Below are 14,452 nucleotides of genomic sequence, written 5' to 3'. Positions count from 1 at the left end.
GGCAACATGGTGAAACCCCATCTCTACTAAAATACCAAAAAAAAAAAAAAAAATAGATGGGTGTGGTGGTGGCCACCTGTAATCCCAGCTACTAGGGAGGCTGAGGCAGGAGGATTGCTTGAACCTGGGAGGTGGAGGTAGCAGTGAGCCAAGTTCACGCCACTGTACTCCAGCCTGGGCAACAGAGTGAGACTCTGTCTCAAAAAAGGACAAGTCTGGGGCCGGGTGCGGTGGCTCACACCTGTAATCCCAGCACTTTGGGAGTCTGAGGCGGGTGGATCATGAGGTCAAGAGATCGAGACCATCCTGGTCAACATGGTGAAACCCCGTCTCTTATAAAAATACAAAGAATTAGCTGGGCACGGTGACGCGTACCTGTAATCCCAGCTACTCAGGAGGCTGAGGCAGGAGAATTGTCTGAACCCAGAAGGCGGAGGTTGCAGTGAGCCGAGATCATGCCATTGCACTCCAGCCTGGGTAACAAGAGCGAAACTCCGTCTCAAAAAAAAAGGACAACTCTGGAGGATTGCTTGAGCCCAGAAGTTCCAGAACAGGCTGAACAACATAGCAAGACCCCATCTCTTTAAAACAAAACAAAAATACTTCTATATGGCAAGTTAAGCTATAAACATATTTCTAACATGTATGAAAAAGATTAATACAATATATAGGTTCATGAATCAACAAGAAGAGGAGAAAGGAACCCAGACATATATAAACAATAACATAAACAGACAATTCATCAGATACAGAAATGAAGAATAAACATCTTCAGCCTTAGTAATAATAAAATAATGCCAAATAAAACAATAATAAAATACTTTTCACCTTCAGACAAAACTGAAGAAAATCTATAATATCAATATGGCAAATATGTGCAGAAAATGGTCATTCATTACATAAATATAAATTAATGCAGCCTTTTTGAAGATCGGTTTAATATTTATATAAAAATAAAATGTGTGGGCTGGGTGGTGGCTCACAACTGTAATCCCAGCACTTTGGGAGGCCAAGGTGGGCGAATCACAAAGTCAGGAGATCGAGACATCCTGGCCAACATAGTGAAACTCCATCTCTACTAAAAATACAAAAAAAATTAGCAGGGTATGGTAGTACATGACTGTAGTCCCAACTACTCAGGAGGCTGAGGCAGGAGAATCGCTTGAACCCAGGAGGCAGAGATTGCAATGAGCCGAGATTGCACCACTGCATTCCAGCCTGGGCGACAGTTCAAGACTCCATCTCAAAATAAATAAATAAAAATTAATTAATTAATTAATTAAATGTGTGTAGTTTTGACTCAGAAATTCTACTTACAGAAATTATTTTCCTAAAGAGAATGTCTCTAAAACAAACAAATGAAACCCCTCATTTATTACATTTATGAGACAATTGGCAATATTACCGCTGACTAGATATTTGATGATTTTAAAGAATTATTATGAATTTTTATGCATGATAATGCATTGTGGTTATGTATTTTTAAGAGTCCTTAAAGAAATAGTACTGAAATATTAATGAAGAAATTATACAAGGTCTGGGATTTGCTTCAAAGTAAAATAAGAAGAAGGTACATGAAGAAAAGATGACACAAGCATGGCCACAAGGCCAGGCGTGGTGGCTCATGCCTGTAATCCCAGCACTTTGAGAGACCAAGGTGGGCAGCTCACCTGAGGTCAGGAGTTTGAGATCAGCCTGGCCAACATGGTAAAACCCCATCTCTACTAAAAATACAAAAATCAGCCAGGTGTGGTGGTGAGCGCTTGTAATCCCAGCTAATAGGGAGCCTGAGGCAGGAGAAATGCTTGAACCTGGGAGGCAGAGGCTGCAGTGAGCCGAGCCAAGATTGCATCACTGTACTCCACCCTGGGCAACAGAGTGAGACGAGGTCTTAAAAAAAAAAAAAAGGGCTGGGCGCAGTGGCTCATGCCTGTAATCCCAGCACTTTGGAGGCTGAGGCAGGCGGATCACGAGGTCAAGAGATCGAGACCACTCTGCCCAACATGATGAAACCCCATCTCTACTAAAAATATATTTCAAAAATTAGCTGGACGTGGTGGTGTGTGCTTGTAGTCCCAGCTACTTGAGAGGCTGAGGCAGGAGAATCCCTTGAACCTGGGAGGTGGAAGTTGCAGTGAGCCGAGATTGCACCACCGCACTCTAGCCTGGCAACAAAGCGAGACTCCATCAAAAAAAAAAAAAAAAAAAAAAAAAGGCTGGGGGTGGCTCACACTTATAATTCCAGTACTTTGGGAGCCTGAGGTGGATGGATCACGAGGTCAGGAGTTCGAGACAAGCCTGGCCAGCATAGTGAAACCCCATCTCTACTAACAATACAAAATTAGCTGGTGTAGTGGCAGGCGCCTGTAATCCCAGCTACTCAGGAGGCTGAAGCAGGAGAATTGCTTGAACCTGAGAGGTAGAGGTTGCGAGCTGAGATTGAGACTGTACTCCAGCCTGGTGACAGCAAGACTCCATCTCAAAAAAAAAAAAAAAAGGTCACGAGTTGGTAATTGTTGCTTGATGGGTACATGGATGTTCATTATAATGTTTTGTTTGTGCATGAATCTGTTTGAAATTTTCCACAATAAAAAGTGGGTTTTCTTTTTTTAAGTCAGTATGATGAGTCAAACATTTTTATTCTTTGAAAAAAATAAGGATTGGGAGCAAATGATCTAGGAAGCCCCTCCTAAAACACACAACTAAACATCTCTCTAACTAAAAATAACCAGCCTGCAATGTAGCAAGACCTTATCTCCAGCAAATTAAAAAATTAGCCAGGTGTGGTGGTACACCCTTCTAGCTCCAGCTATTTAGGAGGCTGAGATTAGAGGATCACTTGAACCTAGCAAGTGGAGGCTGCCGTGAGCTCTCATTGTGTCACCTCACTCCAGCCTGGGTGACAGAGGGATAACCTGTCTCTTTTTTTTTTTTTTGAGACAGAGTCTCACTCTGTCACCAGGCGCCAAGCCGGAGTGCAGTGGCACAATCTCTACTCACTGCAACCTCTGCCTCCTGGGTTCAAGCAATTTTCCTGCCTCAGCCTCCCGGGTAGCTGGGACTGCAGGTGCACGCCACCACGCCCAGCTAATTTTTGTATTTTTAGTAGAGATGGGGTTTCACCATGTTGGCCAGGATGGTCTCGATCTCTTGACCTTGTGATCCGCCTGCCTCAGTCTCCCAAAGTGCTGGGATTACAGGCTTGAGCCACCACGCCTGGCCAACCTGTCTCTTAAAACAAACAAGCAAACAAATAAATATCAGAATGCGGTGGCTCATGACTGTAGTCCCAGCACTTTGGGAGGCTAGGGTGGGTGGCTTGCTGAAATCCAGGAGATAGACACCAGCCTGGCCAACATGGTGAAACCCCGCCTCTACTAAAAATGCAAAAATTAGGCCGGGCGCGGTGGCTCAAGCCTGTAATCCCAGCACTTTGGGAGGCCGAGGTGGGTGGATCACGAGGTCAAGAGATCGAGACCATCCTGGTCAACATGGTGAAACCCCGTCTCTACTATAAAAATACAAAAAATTAGCTGGGCATGGTGGCGCGTGCCTGTAATCCCAGCTGCTCAAGAGGCTGAGGCAGGAGAATTGCCTGAACCCAGGAGGCGGAGGTTGCGGTGAGCCGAGATCGCGCCATTGCACTCCAGCCTGGGTAACAAGAGCAAAACTCCGTCTCAAAACAAAACAAAACAAACAAACAAAAATTAGCTGAGCGTGGTGGTCACTGCCTGTAATCCCAGCTACTCGGGAGGCTGAGGCAGAAGAATCGCTTGAACCCAGGAGGCAGAGGTTGCGGTACCAGTGCACTCTAGCCTGGGCGACAGAGCAAGACTCTATCTCAAAAAAAGGAAGAAAGAAAGAAAGAAAAATAAAGAAATAAATCCCTTCATGTACCTGGTTGTTTCCTCAAAGTGTTGTCTGCAGTTTCCAGGTACCATGTGTTGGAGTGTCTCAGCACTGGCTGTGCAGATCCAGATGTTCCTCATGTATGTCCCTGTAGAGTAGCGGACCACTCTTCGGGGTCCAGCTTCCCTTACTCCTTTCTCTTTACCACCTCCAAATTGCCCCCAGGTTAGGGTGAGGAGCAGGTTGGCTGGGACTCATCCAGGCCACACACTGACCTCTGCCACCACACTGGGGGCAGTCTTTGCCACCAGGAAAAATGGCTGGGAGCCAGGAGCCACAGGCTGGATGCACCAGAGATGGTGTCACCACCATTTAAAAAAATTTCCACTGACCGGCGGCCAGGTGCGGTGGCTCACACCTGTAATCCCAGCACTTTGGGAAGCCAAGGTGTGCGGATCACCTAAGTTCAGCAGTTTGAGACCAGCCTGGCCAACATAGTGAAACTCCCTCTCTACTAAATACAAAAAATTAGCTTAGTGTAGTGGCAGATGCCTAAGCCCAGCTACTCGGGAGGCTGAGGCAGGAAAATCACTTGAACCTAGGAGGTGGAGGTTGCAGTGAGCTGAGATTGTGCCACTGCACTCCAGCCTGGGTGACAGAGCAAAACTCCATATCGCAGAGGGAAAAAAAAAATTTCCACTGACCAAATGGTGACCTTGTACATGTTTTTTGATGTCCCTGCCTTAAAGCCCAGGGATGGGTGGGACAGCAATGTGTCCACATTCCAGAAATTTCAGAGCAATGAGGGGGAAACCTGAAAAGATTAGTACTGGGGGGAAATTTTAAAGATGCGCACTATTTATTTCATTGCCCATGTAGATCTGAAGTTATTTTGCTTGTTTAGTAACATGAAATGGAGACTTGTATTTGGGTCATAAAGCTGTCATGGTTGGTCTACTTACAGATATGAAAATCTAAAAAAATGGAGAACACTTTCCCCCCATTTTGAAATTGGTGGCTAGGGGAGCAAAAAGGCCTACAGCGACTGGGTGCCATGGCACATGCCTGTAATTCCAGCACTTGAGGGTGAGACAGGTGGATCACTTGAGGCCAAGAGTTCAAGACCAGCTTGGGCAACACAGTGAGACCCCCCCATCTCCGCAAAAAATAAAAAATAATAATTATCCAGGCATGGTGGCACATGCCTGTAGTCCTAGCTACTCAGGAGGCTGAGGTGGGAGGATCGCTTGAGCCCAGGATTTCAAGGCTGCGGTGAGCTATGATCACACCACTACACTCCAGCTTGGGCAACAGAGGAAGACACCCTGTCCAAACAAATACAAAAATCTTTCTACAATTGAACTCATTATCTTCCCCAACCAGCCCTCATGTCTTAGACTGCCCATCTCAGGCAGTGGCATCACATTCAGTCTGCCAAGGCAGAATTTTTTTTTTTTTTTTTTTTTCAGATGGAGTCTTGCTCTGTCTCCCAGGCTGGAGTACAGTAGCACGATCTTGGCTCACTGCAACCTCCGTCTCCCAGGTGCAAGTGATTCTCCTGCGTCACCCTCCTGAGTAGCTGGGATTTAATGCAAGTACCACCATGCCCAGCTAATTTTTCTATTTTTAGTAGGGATAGGGTTTCGCAATTGTTCAGACTGGTCTCGTACTCCTGAGCTTAGGTGATCCTCCCGCCTCAGCCTCCCAAAGTCCTGGGATTACAGTCGTGAGTTGTGGTGCCCGGCCCCAAGGCAGCAATCTCTATGTGGAAGTACATGAGTTCTTTCTCTTTCACACACATCCATTATTAATTAAGATGTCAGCTTACCTCTTTCCAAACAGACCCAGACTGGGCGTGGTTGCTCATGCCTGTGATTCCAGCACTTAGGGAGGCCGAGAGGGGGCAGATCACTTGAGTTCAGGAGCTTGAGTCCAGCCTGGTCAACATAATGAAACCTAATTTCTACTAAAAATACAAAAATGAGCTGGGCGTGGTGGTGGGCACCTTTAGTCCCAGCTACTTTGGGAGGCTGAGGCAGGAGAATTGCTTGAACCTAGGAGGCAGAGTGCAGTGAGCTGAGATCATGCCACTGCACTCCAGCTCAGGCGGCAGAGACTCTGTCTCAACGAAAAAAACAAAACAAAACAAAACTCACACCCAAAGAACAGTGGTTTAACCTAAATGGGGGGTGACTTCTTGCTCACATAAGGGTCCAGCATTAGTAATCCATAGCAGACACAGAGGCTGCAGTTCGTCAGGAGCCAGGCTCTTCCTAGCTGATTGCTCTGCCATTCCTAGGGTCCTGCTTTTGTTCCACAAGGTCTGAGGGGCTTTACCATCAGGTCCACTTTGTACTCACCAGGTTGATGCTTGCCTAGGATGCCATAGATGTAACAGTTAACACTCAATATACCTAAGAGGTAGTGGTTTTATTAGATTGAACCTTATAAAATTGCCATTCCAGGGTCAAATGTAATAGAATATTGGCAATTTTATGTAATTCAACCCACTGGTAGCTCTACTTTACAAGATAAAATCTCTGACACACAGAAAAGTCAAGTAACCTGCCCAAAGTCATACAGTACGTGAATGGCAGAGAGGGGCTTCAAATCCAGAGCCTCCCTGAAAGCTGGGCCCAAGGAAGATTGCTTGGTAAATAAGGCTTTGTTCCTGTCGTCCACGCCCTCATAAACTAGTTGCAAGGTAACTTATGAATACTGGAACGATATATCGCAGTTCAAGAGAGAAACAACAGTTTGATACAGCTACGTAGGAAAGTCGTGAGGCTGAGCATGGTGGCTCACACCAGTAATCCCAACACTTTGGGAGGCAGAGGCAAGCCAATAACTTGAGCCCAGGAGTTCGAGAACAGCCTAGGCAACATGGCGAAAACCCATCTCTACTAAGATAAAAAAAAATAGCCAGGCATGGTGACACATACCTGTAGTCCTAGCTACTCAGGAGGCTGAAGTGGGAGAATTGCTTGAACCCAGGAGGCAGAGGTTGCAGAGGTTGCAGTGACCCAAGATCCCTCCCACCACTGTACTCCAGCCTGGGTGACAGAGACCCTGTCTCAAAACAAAAAAACTGTATATATAAGGAGGTCACCACCAATCCAATTAACTGGTAGAACAAGACCCTTTTTATTTTTTCGAGACAGGGTCTCACTGTCACCCAGGCTGGAGTGCAGTGGCATGATCAAGGCTCACTGAAATCTCTGTCTCCTGGGGCTCAAGCAATCCTTCACCTTAGTCTCCCGAGAAGCTGGGATTACAGGTGCACACTACCATGCCTGGCTAGTATTTTTTGTACTTTTGTAGAGTCCGGAGTTTCACCGTGTTGCCCAGGCTGGTCTTGAACCCCTGAACTAAAGTGATCCACCCGCCTCCGCCTCCCAAAGTGCTGGGATTATAGGTTTGAGCGCTCACGCCCAGCCAGTGTTACAACTTTAATTGAACCTTCGGTGCACAGCCACAGCAAAGGTTCTGCTCCTTGCAGAGCAGGGATGGCCCATAAGCAGTGCCCAGAATAGCAGCTTAGAGGCAGGGCCGCACTCATTTATACCCATTTTTTTCTTCTTTTTTTTTTTTTTTTTTTTGCCCTTCTCCTAATTGTATATACCCATCTTTAATTATATGCAAATTAAGGGGTGGCTTATGCAGAAATGTCTGAGATGTGGATGGTAACTTCCAGGTCGGTAGGTGGTTGCCATGGAAAGGGGGATAATTTCTGGGTGTTGTCATGGCAATGGTAAACTGACATGTCACTCTGGAAAGGATGTCTTATGGAAAGCTGCTTCTGTTCCAACCCATTTTTGGTCCGGTGTCCATGCCCTGCCTCTGGAGTTGAGTCCTGCCTCTTACCTCAATCAATAATAATTTCTTTCTTTTCCTTTTCTTTTTTTGTAAGATAGGATGTCTCACTCTGTTGCCCAAGCTGGATGCAGTGGTATGATCATGGCTCACTGCAACCTCAGCCTTCTAGGTTCAGGAGATCCTCCCACCTCAGCCTCCCAAGTAGCTGGGACTAGAGTGCGCACCACCACACCCGGCTAATTTTTGTGTTTTTGGCAGAGACGGGATTTCGCCATGTTGTCCAGCCTGGGATAATTTTTTAATTCTGTGCTATTTAACAAAAGTGTGAGATATTATCTATGTAAACTTGGGTCTTTGTCATGCTTGGTGGTGTGTGCCTGTGTGGCCTACATACTTCCAAAACTCACGGACTATTTTCTTCTTTGCCCAGGCTGGATGGAGTGTAGTGGTTCAATCTTGGCTCACTGCAACGTCTGCCTCCTAGGTTCATGCGATTCTTCTGCCTCAACCTCCTGAGTAGCTGAGATCACAGGTGCCCACCACCTTGCCTGGCTAATTTTTTTTTAACAGAGTCTTGCTCTGTTGCCAGGCTGGAGCACAGGGGCACAACCTCGGCTCACTGCAACCTCCGCCTCCTGGGTTCAAGCAATTCTTCCGCCTCAGCCTACCGAGTAGCTGGGACTATAGGCATGTGCCACTATGCCTGGCTAATTTTTGCATTTTTAGTAGAGATGGGGTTTCACTATATTGACCAGGATGGTCTCGCTCTCTTGACCTTGTGATCCACATGCCTCGGCCTCTCGAAGTGTTGAGATTACCTGCATGAGCCACCATGCTTGGCCAATTTTTGTATTTTTTTAGTAGAGATCGGGTTTCCCCATGTTGGCCATGCTGGTCTCGAACCCCTGACCTCTGGTGATCCACCCACTTTGGTTTCCCAAAGTGCTGGGATTACAGGTGTAAGCCACCACGCCCGGCCACCTGTGGATTTTTTATGTCTCTCCACTTCTCTCCTTTTGTGTTGATGAGGCTGGTCTTTCTGTATCTTCCTAGGTCTTGGCGTTTGTTTCTGTCTCTTCCCCCTCCCTTTCCTCCCGTCTTTTGTTTCTCCATCACACTCTCTCGGGATATCTATATCGTCCTGTATCTTTGCTCTATAATTACCCCATATAAATCCTAAGGATGTATTTTATTATTCATTGCACATATCAAATACGTATGTGTCCTGCCCCTTAATTTAAAATGCAAAGAACAGGCCTGGTGAGGTGGCTCACGCCTGTAATCCTAGCGCTTTAGGAGGCTGAGACGGGTGGATCACTTGAGGTCAGGAGTTCGAGACCAGCCTGGCCAACATGGTGAAACCCTGTTTCTACTAAAACTAAAAAAATTAGCCAGGTGGGGTGGTGGGCACCTGTAATCCCAGCTACTCAGGAGGCTGAGGCAGAAGAATTGCTTGAGCCTGGTAGGCAGACATTGCAGTGAGCCGAGATTTGCACCACCACGCATGGCAAATTTTTGTATGTTTTATAGAGACGGGGTTTCACTACATTGGCCAGGCTGATCTCGAACTTCTGACCTCAAGCGATCCACCTGCCTTGGCCTCACAAAGTGCTGAGATTATAAGCATGAGCCCAGCCTCAGTTTCTAAATAACTCGCTTAGACAACTATTACAGCTATTCCTTGATTTTTCTATTTTAGATATGATCTGTGTTTTTTTTTTTTTTTTGAGACAGAGTCTCGCTCTGTCACCCAGGCTGTATGGAGTGCAGTGACTCAGTCTCGGCTCAGTGCAACCTCTGCCTCGTGGGTTCAGGCAATTCTCCCGCCTCAGCCTCCTGAGTAGCTGGTTTTACAAGCACATGCCACCACACTGGGCTAATTTTTGTACTTTTAGTAGAGACAGGGTTTCTGCCAGAGGAGGTGGCTCACACCTGTAACCCCAGCACTTAGGGAGGCCAACCAGATCATGAGGTCAGGAGTTCAAGACCAGCCTGACCAACATGGTGAAACTGCACTCCAGCCTAGGCAACAGAGTGAGATTCCATCTCAAAAAAAGAAAGAAAGAAAGAAAGAAAGAAAGAAAGAAAGAAAGAAAGAAAGAAAGAAAGAGAGAGAGAGAAAGAAAGAAAGAAACAGGGTTTCTACACCCCCAGCCCCTACACAAAACTCTTCCTCTTCCCCTATCCTCCCAATACAATTATATCATGAAATTTAGAATTCAGTATGTATAATATATATATATATTTTTTGAGACAGGGTCTTGGTCTCACTCTGTCTCTCACTCTGCCTCTTATTTCACTGCCGCCTCCAATTCCTGGATTCAAGCCATCCTCCTGCCTTGGCCACCAACGTGGCTGGGACTACAGGCACATGACACTGTGGCCAGCTAATTTTTAAAATTTTTTCTAGAGACAGGGGTCTTGCTATGTTGCCCAGGCTGGTCTTGAACTATTGGTCTCAAGTGATTCTCATGCCTCAGCCTCCCAAAGGGCTGGGATTACAGGCACGAGCCACCACTCCCGGCCTGTAAGTGTCTGTTCTTTGCATTCCTTTGACCCTCTGTGTATACCTGCCACTGTTACATCAGTCGTCGTTTGCTGCATAACAAACTATCTCAGAGCATAGTGGCTTAAAACAAAAATTTTCTTTTTCTTTTTTTTTTTTTGAGATAGAGTCTTGCTCTGTCACCCAGGCTGGAGTACAGTGGCAGATCTCGGTTCACTGCAACCTCCTCCTCCCGCTTTCAAGCAATTCTGCTGCCTCAGCCTCCCCAGTAGCTGGCTACAGGCACGTGCCAATGCACCCAGCTAATTTTTGTATTTTTAGTAGAGATGGCCTCAGCCTCCCTATGCACTGGGATTACAGGTATGAGCCACCACCCCGGCCAAAGCAACAATTTTCATGCATTCTCTCGCAGTTCTGCGGATCAGAAATTCAGGGCATGACAGGATTGGCTTGGTTCCACTCCACAACGTGTGGGGCCTCAGCTGGAAGACTGGAAGGCTGGAGGGCTGACATTACCTGCAGGCTTGATTGAGGCTGGAGGCTTGCTTTCCCAGATGGCTCATTCACACGGCAGGCAAGCTGGTGCTGGTTATTGGCAGCCAGCCTCAGTTCCTCCTGAGCGGCTCTATAGGCTGCGTGGATGTCCCCATGATGCGGCAGCTGACTTGTCCCCAGAGTAGGGTTTCTGAGAGACAGCAAGGCAGAAGCACCATGTCTTTTATGACCTAGCCCCAGAAATCACACACTGTAATTTCTATCACATTCGGTTTGTTAAAAGCAAGTCCTTGCCTGGCATGGTGGCTCAGCACTTTGGGAGGCCGAGGTGGGCGGAACATCTGAGGTCGGAATTCGAGACCAGCCTGACCAACATGAAGAAATCCCCCCTCTACAAAATTAGCCTATGGTGAATGCCTATAATCCCAGCTACTCTGGAGGCTGAGACAGGAGAATCACTTGAACCCAGAATCACGCCATTGCACTCCAGCCTGGGCAACAAGAGCGAAACTGTGTCTCAAAAATAAAAACAAAAACTCATACTGTAATCCCAGCACTTTGCACTTTGAGAGGTCAAGGTGGACAGATCACTTGAGGCCAGGAGTTTGAAACCAGCCTGGCCATTATGGCAAAACCCTGTCTCTAATGAAAATACAAAAAAATTAGCCAGGTATGGTGGCACACACTTGTAATCTCTGCTACTCAGGAGGCTAAGGCAAAAGAATCACTTGAACCCGGGAGGCAGAGGTTGTAGTGAGCCAAGATCATACCACTGCACCCCAGCCTGTGTGACAGAGTGAGACTCTGTCTCAAAAAAATAATAATTTTTTAAAAGGCGGGCACCATGACTCATGCCTGTAGTCCTAGCGCTTTGGGAGGCCAAGGTAGGGGGATCATTTAAGCCTAGGAATTCAAGACTAGCCTGGGAAACATAGTGAGACCCTCATCTCTAAAAAAAAATCCAAAAAATGAGGTGGACATGGTGGCATATGCCTGTAGTCTCAGCTACTAGAGAGATTCAGGTGGGAGGATCAAATGAGCCTAAAAGGTCCAAGGTACAGTGATCTGTGACCATGCCACGGCACTCCAGCCTGGGCAACATAGTGAAACCCTATCTTTAAAGAGAATTTAAAAATGAGCTGGGTGTGGTGGCATGTACCTGTAGTCCCAGCTACTAGGGAGGCTGAAGTGGGTCGATCAAATGAGCCCAGGAGTTGGAGGCTGCAGTGAGCTTAACAGCACTCTGCACTCCAGCCTGGGCAACAGATTGAGACCCTGTCTCAAAAAAAATACAAATCCAAAAAAATAACAAAAATAAAATCCTAAGTCACTCTCCATTGCTTTTTGTATCCATTTGAAAATCATCAACACAGCATTCGTGTCCCTATTGAACTGACTTGTCTCAGCCTTATCTCAGTATTTTCTTCCAAAACCTCTGGTTCAGGGCTGCTGCCCTCCTTCCAATTCCCAGCGGGGCTGGGTTTCTCATTCCTCCGTGGACTCATTTGTGTTTCCTCCACTTGGAGACCCTGCACCCCTGATCTTCCCAGCTCATCCCTACCCACGTTCCAGGATTCAGTGCCTTACCTTCTCTAGGAAGTACTCCATGCCCTTCCTCCAATATGAGTTAGACACTCTTCTCATTCATTCAGTCTTCTGTAAAGATTTATTGTCGTTCTGGCCTGGCATGCTGGCTCCTGCCTGTAATTCTAACACTTTGGGAGGCCGAGGAGGGTGGACTGCCTGAGCTTAGGAGTTCAAGACCAGCCTGGCCAACATGGTGAAACCCCATCTCTACTAAAATACAAAACAATTATTTAGCACACATCTGTAGTCCCAGCTACTCTGGAGGCTGAGCCAGGAAGATGGCTTGAACCCAGGAGGCGGAGGTTGCAGGGAGTCAAGATTGCACCACTGCACTCCAGCCTGGGCAACAGAATGAGACTCTGTTTAAAAAAGAAATTTATTGTCACTCCTTATGGCCAGGAACCTCACTAGATGCTGTAGGTCCAGAAATTAAAAACAGCCCTGCTCTTGAGAAAATAGCAAGTTAGGCCACATGCGGTGGCTCATGCCTGAAATCCTAGTGCTTCTGGAGGGTGAGGTAGGAAGATCGCTTGAGGCCAGGAGTTTGAGATCAGCTTTGGTAACAGAGTGAGACTCTGTGTCTACCAAAAATAATAATAATAATAATTAGCCAGGCATGCCAGGCGTGGTGGTGCAAGCTTATAGTCTCAGCTATGTGGGAGGCTGAGATGGGAGGATCACTTGAGCCCAGGAGGTGGAGGCTGCAGTGACCTACCATCACACCACTGCACTCCAGCCTGGGTGAAGAATGAGACCCTGTCTCTAAAAACAAAACAAAACAAAACAAAAACTAATGAAAGAAAGAAGGAAAGAAAGCAAAAAAAGAAAAGAAACGAGTAGATTAGCAGAAAGGGACCCTTTAAGATGAAACTGATGCCTCCTCATGGAGTTCTAAGCCCTCAGAAGTGGAAGTGCAAAAGAAAAAAAAAAAAAAAGGCTGGGCACGGTGGCTCACACCTATAATCCCAGCACTTTGGGAGGCCAAGGCAGGTGGATCACCTGAGGTCAGGAGTTTAAGACCAGCCTGGCCAACATGTGAAACCACGCCTAAAAAAAAAGTGGAAGTCAACTGGAGTGAGTGTGCAATTTCCTATCTTTCAACTAACCCAACAGTTTCTACCTCACTCCCCTGCCTTCCTAGGACTCTGTGCACACACCCACAAGAGTGCTATTACATCGCAAGACAGAACCCAATTGTCTCCTTTATCTCCTCTACCAGACTGTGTGCTCCGTCAGCTGAAGAGCAGGATGAAAAAAAAAGAAAAAAGTTTAGATGAAGACAATGAAATTATTATAATCAGGCCTTGAAGAATGGAGACAATTCCAGCTGTTATTGTAGATATGGAGGCTGAAGGACATTCCAATTTGAAGGAACAGAGTAAGTAAAGGAGGGGTGAGGCCAGATCAAAGAAGACCCGTGGGCCAGGCGCGGTGGCTCACGCCTGTAATCCTAGCATTTTGGGAAGCCAAGACAGGCAGATCACTTGAGGTCAGGAGTTTGAGATGAGCCTGGGCAACATGGAGAAACCCCATCTCTATTAAAAATACAAAAATTAGCCAGATGTGCTAGTGCACACCTGTAATCCCAGCTACTCAGGAGGCTGAGGCATGAGAATCACTTGAACCTGGGAGGTGGAGGTTGCAGCGTGTCAAGATCGTGCCACTACACTGCAGCCTGGATGACAGAGCAAGACTCCATCTCAAAAAACAAGCAAACCAAAACAAAACAAGCAAAAACAAAGAAGACGCGCAGTTTCCTGTGGCTCTAGTGAAAGACACGTTTCACTAGAGTGAGTGCCTGTGTGTGCAGAGGGTGGTTGTGGGAGAGCTAAACCGGGTTCAGATCCTCTGAAAGATTTTGAGAAAAAGAGTGATACAGTCAGGTGCAGTGGCTCATGGCTGTAATCCCAGTACTTTGGGAGGCCGAAGTGTGCAGTTCACTTGAGGTCAAGAGTTTGAGACCAGCCTGGCCAACATGGTGAAACCCCATCTCTACTAAAAATACAAAAATTAGCCAGGTGTGGTGGCATGTATCTGTAATCTCAGCTACTTGGGAGGCTGAGGCAGGAGGATCACTTGAACTTGGGAGGTGGAGGAAATCACACCACTGCACTCCAGCCTGGGCCAGAGTGAGTCTCTGTCTAAAAAAGAAAAATGGTGTTGATTTGAGATCTTTCTTCTTGATGTAGACATTTATAA

At 46.7% G+C, this 14,452-nt stretch overlaps 1 long non-coding RNA gene across 1 annotated transcript; it reads right to left on the bottom strand.

Moving 5' to 3' along the window:
• Positions 1 to 3,488: 3,488 nt before the first annotated feature.
• Positions 3,489 to 13,745, bottom strand: LOC144581539 (uncharacterized). The gene is made up of 3 exons (XR_013532426.1): positions 12,254 to 13,745; positions 10,688 to 10,856; positions 3,489 to 5,786 (listed from the first exon to the last, which is right to left on the bottom strand). It is a non-coding gene; the product is annotated as an uncharacterized LOC144581539 (long non-coding RNA).
• Positions 13,746 to 14,452: the final 707 nt, after the last annotated feature.

The sequence above is a fragment of the Callithrix jacchus genome, chromosome 2, assembly GCF_049354715.1.
Source record: "Callithrix jacchus isolate 240 chromosome 2, calJac240_pri, whole genome shotgun sequence".
Classification (NCBI taxonomy): Eukaryota; Metazoa; Chordata; class Mammalia; order Primates; family Cebidae; genus Callithrix; species Callithrix jacchus.
The sequence above is the reverse complement of the archived record's forward strand: the minus strand, read 5'-3'. Positions and strand labels throughout refer to the sequence as shown.